The sequence below is a fragment of the Dermacentor albipictus genome, chromosome 1 (assembly GCF_038994185.2).
Source record: "Dermacentor albipictus isolate Rhodes 1998 colony chromosome 1, USDA_Dalb.pri_finalv2, whole genome shotgun sequence".
NCBI classification, from domain to species: Eukaryota; Metazoa; Arthropoda; class Arachnida; order Ixodida; family Ixodidae; genus Dermacentor; species Dermacentor albipictus.
This window is the reverse complement of record NC_091821.1, coordinates 28,994,409-29,007,785: the sequence shown is the minus strand read 5'-3', so window position 1 is coordinate 29,007,785 and position 13,377 is coordinate 28,994,409. Positions and strand designations below refer to the sequence as shown.

The 13,377-nt window shown below is 46.2% G+C and overlaps 1 long non-coding RNA gene across 2 annotated transcripts; it reads left to right on the top strand.

Annotated features, from left to right (window-relative positions):
* The first annotated feature begins 2,101 nt into the window (after positions 1-2,101).
* LOC135906036 (uncharacterized) lies at positions 2,102-9,095 on the top strand. 2 transcript variants are annotated; one of them, XR_010565604.2, is made up of 3 exons: positions 2,438-2,589; positions 2,655-6,449; positions 7,257-9,095. It is a non-coding gene; the product is annotated as an uncharacterized lncRNA (long non-coding RNA). The 2 variants fall into 2 exon arrangements; XR_010565603.2 differs by having other exon boundaries at positions 2,102-2,589; positions 2,655-9,095.
* Positions 9,096-13,377: the final 4,282 nt, after the last annotated feature.

The window sequence follows — 13,377 nt, the reverse complement described above, 5'->3', positions numbered from 1 at the left end:
ACAATGAACAAAGTCTCTTAGACTTCATTTCCAATTTCAATTCTCTGCACCCGTCAATCTGCTTTACGCACAACTTCTCCCAAAATAGTATTCACTTCCTCGACGTCACTCTGTCACTGAGTGGCGGTCGCATTTCCCCGTCCCTATACAAAAAGCCAACAGATCGTCGGCAATATCTGCATTTTTATAGTAGCCACCCCCATCACTGCAAAATAGGCATTCCCTACTCCCAGGCCCACAGATACAGAAGAGTCTGTTCCCAATCTGCGCAATTTGAGCGACACGCGGAGGAACTGAAATCTGCTCTCATACGCCAAAAATATCCTCCAAAAATAGTAGACGATGCCATTGAACGCGCCCGCAGCTTAGATCGAGCACAGATAATGGGAGAAAAGGTTAGCAATACCAATACACAATCAGATCGAAACTTGGTCCTCACATACACCACCGGTGCTCCGCGGGTCAATGCCATGGATTCTCACCCGCCATTTTAATATCATGAAACGCTAGAGCATCCGACTCGCTACTATCTTCAAGCAGCCGCCTCGGGTTGTGTATAGAAGAAACAAAAATTTAAGGGATTTGTTAGTCAGGGCGAGGACACAGAAGTCAAACACGCCCGAGGGCTGTCGACCGTGTGGGAAACCTCGTTGCAAGGTATGCCGTCACATGACAACAGCAGACACGGCTGAAGCATCGAACTCGCCCTTCGTATATAAAATTACCGAAAATCTTGACTGTGATTCCAGTAACGTCGTGTACAAAATTCGATGCGAGGTGTGTAAGCAGGAATATATATCGGCCAAACAGAGATCCCTTTCCGCCTACGGTTTAACAATCACCGCGCGCATGTGAAAAGTCTCCCCAATTGCACCCTTCTCCAGGCACGTTCGGCTGCCAGATCACTACTTTGAACGCGTGAGCGTTGTGCTCTTGCAATCTGGTTTCCAACACACCCGTGCACGCGAGCAGAGAGAATCTTTTTTCATCCATAAATTTGGAACGTACACTAAAGGAATTAATGAGAGTCCGGGGCGGATGACGTGCCTCCGAGATATGCCGTGAAAGTGCATGGGAAACGCGAATACATGCTATGTACTGTAAAATTGAGACGCTGGCTATTCACTGCTTACTCACCCCTCCGCATACGCCTCAAGGGGGCGAGCGGAAAACCAATAAATTCAGTTTCCTGGACCCTGCCACTGAAGTGTCATTCTAAGTGACCTATTGCCCTTCCTGAAATACGCACGTGCTGACTTGATGTCAGTTGTCTTTTAAACAACGTTCAAAAACTGGACCACAAGGAGGCTATTTAACTCGACGCCCTAAATCTAAGCCCATGGGCGCACTTGCGTTGCGAATCCCATGCATTTTTTGGAACTATTTTTTTTTCTTTTTGTCGCACCGTAGCTGGACCACAAAGCTGCCGGAACGGGCCGTGCCTTGTATATTTGTACTGTGACACTGTGTTTCTTTCTACAAGTTGCCGCTCTTCTGTCTTCCTTCTGGGCCCCTTCTCTATTGTGTCCCCCGCCACCCGCTCCCGCTACAACGGCAGCCCACGCACTGGAGCTGCGGAGCGACCGCTTTCTCCCTCCTTGCCTCGGGCGCACGGGAACCTAGCTGCCGCTACTTCCCGCCCCCCTCCCTCTCCGTTTTACGTCTCCCTCCTCCTGTGTGATTTTTTCTTTTTCTTTCCGTTTTCTTTTTTTTTCCTCACTTACCTCCTTGCTCTACATACATGTGACTCCGCCTTCCTCTAACTGCCCTGCATAGCTGCCAAAGGCCGCTGTAAATCTGCCAAGGCGCCGAAAATCAATCACTGTCACAACTGTTCCTCTCGGTTTGATGTATGTAAGAACGACCGGGTACCCGGTCTGGTGTCTTCCCTACCACGGCCGAACTGCCATTTTTTTGTAAACCCTGATGAAGATCGGTCCACCGATCGAAACTGTCGAAATTAAATACTTGTTCTGTTTACCTTGTAGCACCACTCAAGTTCTTTATATATATATATATATATATATATATATATATATATATATATATATATATATATATATATATATATATATATATATATCACCCATGGTGCTGGCGATGGCACTATCGCTTGTGCGCGACGGAGCATTGGCCCTCGCCAGGCAACAAAAACAAATCTCAAAGGCTATGCTTTTGGTGCCCGCGTGCGCTGAAAGCGAGTATACGAAAGCTACAGTACGTCACAGCCGCCATGTAGTAACAGTAATCTCAGAGGCTATAATTTTCTGCCCTTAAAGTGCCAAAAGCCTTAGCAGAAACACAAAACGCGAAAATCGAACAACGAATATTTCCAAAATAAGTAAATATTTCACTGTGTAATAATAAAATACTTTAAAAATTTATTTAAGTTTGCGTAGATGCACGTTGATGCGTTATAGGCCCTTTGCAAAGCAGAAGCCTTGCAGTGATCCAATCCAAGCCAAGCCATCGTTGTCACGGCGTCTTTCATTGTGCGATTGTTTCAAGGGCAGCGCAACAGCGGACGTGTGTTGATTCGTTTGTTACTTTCCGTGCCTGCCAAAGTCTCCTGCTCCTGCAGCTAATAAGGTATGACAGCTACATCTTATTTCTTTTTTAATTCGTTTGGGTATTGAAATGTGCTTTCTGCACAGGTGCCAACATGCTTAGGCTTAAGGAGAAGCCTTATACGCGAAAGAGAGCGTCGCTGGAGACAAAGATGCTATTCGAGGACTTTGGATCTCGCACCGGCAGCCAGCAGTCAACGGCTCGAGAAGTCGCAAGTGCAGAAATGTGCAGTGGCGCATGTACTACTCACGCATGTGTTAACACGTGTGGTCGTGCTGTACCTGCAAACATATGTGTGCCTTGCGACTCTGGCCGCTGCACCGAGGCGACATCAGAAGTTCAGGCCGCTGGTTGTGACACTGCGCGCACTACGGACAATGTACCTTGCTTCCTTGATGGATCCACTCTAAGCGACTCTTCGGATGGTTCACTTGGCTCGCCTGTGAGAGCGTCACAAGAGGATCCCTTAGGAGAGGTGAGTGTGGGTTCTCTGGTTAGCAGGACCCCGGAGCCTACATTTGATTTAGCTACCGCGGACTCTTCATCGGTGCCCTCTGACTTTGCTGAACGACTGCGCAGTTGGGCTATTAAGGAAAATGTTACGCATACAGCGGTCACATCACTGCTAAAGATGCTCAAGACGAGTAGCTTTGACCCCTCATCTCTCCCAAGTGACGCTCGCACTTTGCTCTCCACGCCCAGGGGTACACAACGTGCACCTGCTTTAACTGACATGGCTCCTGGGCAATACTGTCACTTTGGCTTGCAGTGCAGTCTAGAAAATGCCTTGTCGGAAGCATGTTTTAAGGGCAGCCATGTTTCTTTGTTGTTTAATATTGACGGACTGCCAATTTCTAAGAGTTCTAACATGCAGTTGTGGCCAATACAGTGCATGATTGGTGAGCATGGCAGAGTTTCACCCTTTGTAGTCGGCATTTTTGCTGGGCCTTCAAAGCCTGTTTCAGCGAATGATTTTCTGAGCCCCCTTGTCAGTGAGCTGCAGCAGCTTCTTTCGCATGGAATGGTTTTTGAGCACCGGGTAATTAAGGTTTCGTCAACTTGTTTTGTTTTAGATGCACCAGCACGGTCATTTGTTTTTCAAATTAAAGGACACACTGGATATTCTGGGTGCCCAAAGTGCACAGTAGAGGGCACATACAGCAACAACCGACTCAGCTTTCCAGCGAGGTCCTCCACTTTGCGCACCGATGATTCATTCAGGCGTCAGACTGACCCTGACCATCACCTAGGCACCTCAGTTTTGATGACGCTTCCCATAGACTGTGTCGCCTCTGCACCCCTTGACTACATGCACCTTTTATGTCTGGGCATTATGAAAAAGTTGCTTAGTGCTTGGTTAGGTGGCCGTTTAGAGGTCCGTCTCGGACCTGCAGAACGAAGACGGTTGTCTGACTTAAACCTATCTTTAGCTCCTAATGTACCTAAAGAATTTTCCCGCAAACCTAGAAGTGTAGCAGAGGCTGAGCGTTGGAAGGCCACAGAATTCAGACTACTACTTCTCTACACTGGGCCTGTAGTACTCATGCCTGTTCTACCTCCTGATCTTTACATGAACTTTCTTTCGCTGCACTGTGCAGTGTACATTCTGGCAAGTCCTAGCCTGTGCCAGCAGCATACTGATTATGCCGAGTCTCTTCTTAAGTACTTTGTTAAAACTTTTGCAAGATTGTATGGAAATGACCAGGTTTCCTACAATGTTCACTGTGCATTACATGTTGCAAATGATGTACGCAAGCACGGACCACTGGACATGTTCAGCGCATTTCCTTTTGAAAATAATATGCAGTACCTCAAGCGGCTTCTAAAAAGCCACAAGATTCCACTTGCCCAGCTGTACAACCGCTTAAAGGAGCGAGAGGGAAAGGGGGCGGCAACCTTTCCATCACTGAACGCGATTAAATTTACAAAAGAACATTCAGATGGGCCTCTCCTAGGTACCTGTGCACCACCCCAGTACAAACAGGCCACGTTTGCTAGCTTCATCCTCAGTGTAGATGTTCCTGATAACTGCTGCATAATAGATGGCTCTGTCGTGATTGTAGATAGTTTCGCACACTTTAGAGCTACACAAGCACCTTGCATCATTGGTCGCGAATTCATGGTGAAGGAAAACTTCTATGATAAGCCATTTTCTTCTTGTACCATTGATGTTTATGTGGTTTCACAGCTTTCTGATGTTAAATGTTGGCCATTAAGGAATGTGCGTAAGCTTGTCAGGTTACCCTGGCATGGGAAATTTGTTATAATTCCATTGCTGCATATGTCTTAATCGCAGGTGTTATACCTGTGCCACACGGGCGAGGTTAATGGCATTAAATGTTTAAGACCTAAGTTTCTTAATGCCATTATATTTCGGTCGCTGCTACATGCGCATACTTAATGACATTAAGCTTTACGATGGCGATAGATGCAGTGGAATGGTCAAGTTTGTTTGCAGGGCGAAATGCGAAAACACCCGTGTACTTAGATTTAGGTGCACGTTAAAGAACCCGAGGTGGTCAAAATTTTCGGAGTCCTCCACTACGGCGTGCCTCATAATCAGAAAGTGGTTTTGGCACGTAAAACCTCAAATATTATCTATTATTATTAAATCGTAATACAATAAAAAACAGTCATCTAGGGAGCAGATGTTTAATTAATTGGCATATTGTATGTAGTTTACTTCTGGAATGTCATTGTTACACCCAGCCGTAAACTGTTTGAAGCCAAAGCTAGCTCGACGGCCAATCCATAGCGTAGCCAAAGCATTGAAATTGGAAAAATAGCGCTCACAGCTTCAAAGCTCCCAAGCAGCGATCCTGAAAAATGTGACCGTGTGCTCCAGTTTGTTCTGACATACGTGCTTCGAGTCGAGCATCGTTGAGAAATTCGAAGGCTTCAGTATGAGGCCAACAAGGCAAGTAGCCGCCGCTGTGCAATCGAACAGCTTCTCCTGGCTAATGCGCTCACGATTAGAGCTGTGGCCGTGAGTAGCGCCAAGATCGCCTGCTGATCTCTACGAAAATAAAAAGCTCCTTTTAAAAAAGTGAAGAATGTATTAGTTGTTTTGATCTACAAGTTTGTTTAATATCGTGAGGATATGGTCACTGCAGCCACGGCGGGAACATTGTAAATGAGAGTACGCATTCGATGGCCAAGTGAGTTTCAATAATTGTAAGAACTCACTACGCCGCAAGAGAGAGCTATTTTTTAAAGAAAGTCAAGAATATATTAATTGTTCTTCACTAATAGTTCGTTTAGTCACGTCAGATTGGGGAGACATTGGGAACCAGAGTACGCATTCGACGGCAAAGTGAGTTACGAGAACGCACTACATTGCGAATGGCATTTAAGCTTGAATACCATTAAGCATGTCCGTGTGGCACCCCGCAAATTACATTAAAGTTTAAGGCATTACCCAGTTAATGTCATTTTATGTGCCCGTGTGGCAGGGATATGAGTGCTATTCAAGTGATGTAGTCAAGATTAATTCCTTCATGTCATTTCTGTTGCTTTCGCAGTTTAGTAATGCTAATTCATGTCTTTTTGCTCTCTTTCTTTCAGCATTCTGGGCTCCGTTGGAGCCCAGAATGCTCCGTTGGATTTTGTGTTTGTCTGCGTATAACTACAGCCTTCAGTACAGGCGAGGCCAAGAAAACTTCAACGCAGACGCACTCAGTTGTCTGCCAGCTCCGGGAGACGAAGACGAGCCACAGCTACCTGGGGACGTGCTCCTGTTGGAAGCAGTCGAGTGCGCACCGCTGCAGGCGGCAGACATCGCTGCGCTGATCAAGAAGGACAAAGTATTGTCCATGGTAAAGGACTGGATCCTTAGTGGCTGGCCGTCAACACAACTGGACAGCAAGTTCGCGCCTTACGAGGTGAGGAAGACGGAGTTGTCGTTGCATCGTGATTGCATACTGTGGGGGAATTGCGTTGTAATTCCTCACGCAGCAAGAGAAAGTGTGCTTCAACTCCTACATGCAAATCACCCTGGGATGAGTGCTATGAAAGCGTCAGCTAGAGGGCTCATGTGGTGGCCGAAAATGGACCACGAAATTGAAGAGTTTGTACGACACTGTCAGCCATGTCATAGTAACCGGCAAAGTGATCCCAAGGTTCCAGTGCATTTTTGGATCAATCCAGATCAACCTTGGAGTCGCCTACACATTGATTTCGCTGGTCCAGTTAATGGAGAAGTATTTTTAATCGTGGTAGACGCGTACAGCAACTGGGCTGAGGTCGAAATCATGTCATCCATAAAAGCTACAGCTGTCGTCACCAGCTTAAGGAAGATGTTTGCGACACACGGTATGCCAGACGTTATCGTTTCGGATAATGGCACAGCATTCACTAGCTCGGAGTTGCAAACGTTTTTAAAGTGCAATGGTGTGCGTGCTATTTTCACTGCTCCTTACAATCCCGCCAGTAATGGCAGGGTGGAGAGAATGGTAAGAGAAGTTAAAGAAGCAACAGGAAGGTTCAACGCAGTGCAAGATTTCACGGTTCCTGTTTAAACAGCACACGACGCCGCATTCGGTCACGGGGAAATCTCCGGCAGAATTGATGTTCGGACGAAGGCTGAGGACAGCCTTGGACAGACTTCATCCGGACCGGCAATACGTGCCGGAACCGCAACGACCGGAGATTAAGAGGTTCCATGTCGGTAACGCGGTCTATGCTAAAAGCTTCTGTCCAGGTCCAAGGTGGAAGGCGGTCAGGGTTGTGGCAGTGCGAGGCCTGGTGTCGTACATCGTCCAGTTGGACAACGGCGAACGCCATCACAGGCACCGGAACCAGTTGAGGAGCGCCTGGACGAGGCTCGAAGCCGATCCAGTCTGAAGTGCAGACTACCACGTCAGGCTGCCTCCTACAGCCAGACGACCACAACAGCCGCCGGTCAGCACGGAAGCAGCCGCAGGGGCAAGACCGGGCCAAGCTACCCAAGACCCGGTCGAGACGCGAAGATCAACACACGTTAGACGGCCTATCGCACGTTATGGCATTGATGACTAACCAGACATTTTGCAATTGTGTAACGAATCTTAGGGGAAAGGAATATTGTATATTGATATCGCGTGTCATACTACATTTTCATGATAATCGCTTATCGGCCACGCAAGCATCAGTCGGCAGATCACATGTTCATCACCCTATAAAAAGGGCACGGCATCAATAGACGTCTGTTCCACCCTGGCGTCCGGCTAATACGCTACACTTTCTTTTCGAGAGCAGTTTACTGTTGTTAACAATTTCTCTTCCCCGACTTCTGTTAGCTCTGGTGTGCCACAAGGCAGCGTCCTCGGCCCCTTACTCTTCTCAATCTCCATTAACGACTTACCCGCCCAGATTACTTCCTGCATGCGCCTTTTTTCCGATGACTGCATAATCTACCGTCCTATTCACACGACTGACGAACTTCAAGCAGATCTTAACCTTATCGCTAACTGGTGTAACAAATGGCTCATGACACTAAACTGTACAAAGTGCGAGGTGATGTGCTTCAGCCGAAAATGTGTAAGTTCTAAAAATTCATATCATCTTAATAACACTATGTTTTCCCACACTTCATCATATAAGTACCTTGGTGTTGTTCTTGCAGAGAATCTTTCATGGACCCCACACATCACTTCTACATACACCAAAGCATCACATTCTCTTGGCTATCTACGGCACAACTTGCGAAATGCCCTGCCAAACATTCGAAAACTCGCTTTCCAAACATTCATTTTGCCACAGTTAGAATTCGCCTCCCCAATTTGGTCCCCTCATCAAAATTACCTAATAAATATGACGGAAATGATACAAAACAGAGCAGCCCGGTTCATATCCCATAACTACAGTAGAAACTCAAGCATTACACAAATTAGACTAGACCTACTGTTGCTGCCATTAGATGTCCGCCGCAACATCGCTCTTCTCTGCTTATTCCACAAATATATTTACACTAATAAACGAACCCGGTTACAAATACAAATACCACACTCTTTTTCACGCAGATTACATAATCAGTTGAGTTTCATGCGCACATATGCTAAAACAAATGCATTTAATTCATCTGCACTACCACGTGTCATTCGTCTCTGGAATGACCTCCCTGATAACACAGCCTCCATATCTAATCCCGACACGTTCAGCTCTCAGTTACTCATGCTTTTCCCATTTAATACCATTCACGAGTGACAAATCTAGTGTATGTTATCGTGTATTTTTGCCATGTTGTATATCATTTTCAGAAACGGTATTCCTTTGGTCTGTTAACAGTAACAAGTGTTCATGTGCCTTCAGATATTGCTTTGTATTCCTAGTGCCTTCAATATTGTGTAACACGGTAATCTCTTTCTGGCAGTGTTCCTCTTGGAAATTTGAACGTTTTATATCTTTACTGTTTAATATGCCCCCCTTAATTACTTTATGCCCTGCCATAAGGCCTGTAAGGTTCTTTTGAATAAATAAATAAATATTTGCTTTTTGGCCTTTATATGTAGATGTATGAGGTGACAATAAAAGATTAATTGTATTTGGAAGTTGGTGTAGGTTCATTTCTTGTTTTTTTAAAACAAGAATGCATTCAAGCACTCGACCAATGTAATATATTTAATGGTCGGGTGCTTGGATGTCCCAACCGCTATTGTTGCTTCAAGGTATGTGTATATCTGGAATATCCCCGGGCACACACGCACACACACACACACACACACACACACACACACACACACACACATATATATATATATATATATATATATATATATATATATATATATATATATATATATATATATATATATATATATACTGAACGTCCCCTGAATATCCATGATGGATGTCCGCGTCGGACGTACTACGGACGCCAAAGCAGTTACCTTTGGATTCCCCAGGGACGTCCCTCGGACGTACGTCGGATATTCATGGACGTCCCACGGACATCCCGAATATCCAGAAAGGACGTCCGTCGGACGTCGCCTGGATATCCGTGGTTACTTGGGTAAGCACGGCTCGAGCCACCCATACCCCAGGCATCCACGATAAGGGAAGAAGCGCGCGCGGCAGCAGAGCGAGCCGCAGCGAGCGGCGTCCTGGCCGTGACGTCACTCGCGAGAGGGCGCCACTTCAAATTCTCGCCGCTAATACCGCTAGTCATGTGTGTCACGGTGTAAGAATATACATACTTGCACCGTGGTCCTTGTGCACAGACAGCGCGCAATATCGTGTGCTGCGCGAAACCCAATCAGAATATTCTGGTTTCTCGGGAAACCAGAATAGCGTGCGCAGCTCCGAAAAAACAAGTGGAGAAAGGAAATTAAGGCGGGGCCTGTGCGGTATGCGTGACGCGATCGTGGAGGCCTGGTATGGGAGAACGCAGGGAAGGAATTTCGCTTGCGGAGGCTAGACGGGCCGAGTGGAGTGTGTCTCGCTATGCAGTGGAGCTTACCTCCCGAAATCATGGGTTTGCGACACTGAAATATTTCTATCTTGGCTATTAATGAGCCGATTTGAGCGAGTGAAAAACTTTACTGAGCTCTAGTAATTGTTTTTTTTTTTCTGCGGCTGGGGTGGATTGTTGCGAGGAGTCTTAATTCCCCGGAGGTCTTCACCCGCTGCTTCGTCCGTCTTCTATCGCACTGGTCGGCTGCCCTCAGTCCAAGGCTTCACTGGCCTCTGCTGTCCGTCGTGCACGCCACACTAGACCTAGTTGGTCTTCGCAGCGGTCGGTGGACAGCAGTTCCTCCCATAGCTCTGCAGTTGGGTGTGATATATGACTGGGACGTCAGTTTGTTGACATGCACATGTTATATTGTATAATATGGGTTTCTCATTGCACCATGGACATTTGTCCTTGTATAATGTGGGGTGCATTTTACTTAGCACGTTGAGGTTAGGGTACGACCCTATTTGTAGTTGTCTCCATGCGATAGCTTCTCCGCAAAGGGACTTGTTCGGCGGCGGCGGGGGGGTACCACTTCCTGCTGCCTCTGAAATTGTCTAAAATGGCCGAGTACTCTCGGGGTATAGGCGTGGGTTCCTCAAGGCTGTCGACGTTGGACGCTCGGTAATAAGTGTACTCTCGAGCTATCCTCCACCTCTTGGTTCCCTGCCACCCCCGTGTGTCCTGGTACCCATACGAGTTTGTGTGTGATCGCTTCATGTGGTTCTGTGCCTGTGTATTGTTATTTCACAGTCTACTGAGCAGAGTATGAGAAGCCAATTTGAAAAATTTTTGTGGCAGTACACTGCCTAGAGGACACGTAACACCTTTCAGCGTATAACCAAAATGTGCTATGGGGCCTGGTGAGGGACCCTTTAAGCAGTTCGATGCTCCTCCTGCTCATGGAAGCGTGGCGTGATAGAGTGCCATGTGCAGCGACTCGGACCCATTTTCACTCAAACTCGCACAGGAAGACTTAGTTTAACGTAACAGCGAGCTTAGTGGGATCGAAATGTGCAAGCGAAGAACGCTGAACAACCTGTAGCGTTTAGCATATGCACGCTCTTTGATCAACGTCAAACGTTCAGGGGCTGAATCAAATTCAAACTGTTCAGCATTCTTGGGACACGCCGTGAAATATGAGCAGACATCCTCGTTCTCTTGGCTTGCATGGGGAAACGGGCAGTGGCACCAAAGGGTTTATGATCATACGGTTAGATAACCTCGCACAATAAAGCTGATGGTGGGGAAACTTCCGACTGCTTGGCCCAAGAGAAGAAGTATTTTGATGACTGGAAAATGGTTTTCTCATAATGGTAGGGTAACTTCCAATTCCTTGGCCCCAGAGATTTTCTTAACTCTTCATAACCGCACCAGACAATAAGCTTTAGAGGCTACTCTACTTTACGGCCTATCCGCTATGCTGGCCTCTACACCAGTGCGGCTCAATTGATTATGCTTTTATCATCATCATCATCAGCCTGGTTACGCCCACTGCCGGGCAAAAGCCTCTCCCATACTTCTGCAACTACCCCGGTCATATACTAATTGTGGCCATGTTGTCCCTGCAAAGTTGTCCCTGCATTTTGTCCCTGCACTTCTTAATCTCATCCGCCCACCTAACTTTCTGCCGCCCTCTACTACGCTTCCCTTCCCTTGGAATCCATTCCGTAACTCTTAATGACCATCGGTTATCTTCCCTCCTCATTACGTGTCCTGCCCATGCCCATTTTTTTTTCTTGATTTCAACTAAGATATCATTAACTCACGTTTGTTTCATCACCCAATCTGCTCTTTTCTTGTCCCTTAACATTACACCTATCATTCTTCTTTCCATAGCTCGTTGCGTCGTCCTCAATTTAAGTAGAACCCTTTTCGTAAGCCTCCAGGTTTCTGCCCCGTACGCGAGTACTCGTAAGACACAGCTGTTATAAACTTTTCTCTTGAGGGATAATGTCAATCTGCTGTTCATGATCTGAGAATGCCTGCCAAACGCACCCCAGCCCATTCTTATTCTTCTGATTATTTGTCTCATGATCCGGATCCGCAGTCACTACCTGTCCTAAGTAGATGTATTCCCTTACCACTTCCAGTGCCTCACTACCTATCGTAAACTGCTGTTCTCTTCCGAGACTGTTAACATTACTTTAGTTTTCTGCAGATTAATTTTTAGACCCACCCTTCGGCTTTGCCTCTCCAGGTCAGTGAGCATGCATTGCAGTTGGTCCCCTGAGTTACTAAGCAAGGCAATATCATCAGCAAATCGCAAGTTACTAAGGTATTCTCCATTACCTCTTATCCCCAAATCTTCCCAATCCAGGTCTCTGAATACCTCCTCTAAACACGCTGTGAAGAGCATTGGAGAGATTGTGTCTCCCTGCCTGACGCCTTCCTTTATTGGGATTTTGTTGCTTTCTTTATGGAGGACTACAGTGGCTGTGGAGCCGCTATATATATGTTTCAGTATTTTTATATACGGCTCGTCTACACCCCGATTCTACAATGCCACCATGACTGCTGAGGTTTCGATTGAATCAAACGCTTTCTCGTAATCAATGAAAGCTATATATAAAGGTTGGTTATATTCCGCAAATTTTTCTATCACCTGATTGATAGTGCGAATACGGTCTATTGTTGAGTAGCCTTCAGGGATCCTGCCTAGTCCTTTGGTTGACGGAAGTGTAAGGTGTTCCTGATTCTATTTGCAATTACCTTAGTAAATACTTTGTAGGCAACGGACAGTAAGCTGATCGGTCTATAATTTTTCAAGTATTTGGCGTCCCCTTTCTTATGGATTAGGATTATGTTAGCGTTTTTCCAAGATTCCGGTACGCTCAAAGTCATGAGGCATTGCGTACACAGGGTGGCCAGTTTCTCTAGGACAATCTGCCCACCATCCTTCAACAAATCTGCTGTTACCTGATCCTCCCCAGCTGCCTTCCCCCTTTGCATAGCTCCCAGGGCTTTCTTTACTTCTTCCGGCGTTACCTGTGGGATTTCTAATTCCTCTAGACTATTCTCTCTTCCATTATCGTCGTGGGTGCCACTGGTACTGTATAAATCTCTATAGAACTCCTCAGCCACTTGGAACTATCTCATCCATATTACTAATGATATTGCCGGCTTTGTCTCTTAACGCATACATCTGTTTCTTGCGAATTCCTAGTTTCTTCTTCACTGCTTTTAGGCTTCCTCCGTTCCTTAGAGCATGTTCAATTCTATCCATATTATATTTCCTTATGTCAGCTGTCTTACGCTTGTTGATTAACTTCGAAAGTTTTGCCAGTTCTATTCTACCTGTAGGGTTAGAGGCTTTCATACATTGGCGTTTCTTGATCAGATCTTTCGTCTCCTGCAATAGCTTACTGGTATCCTGTCTA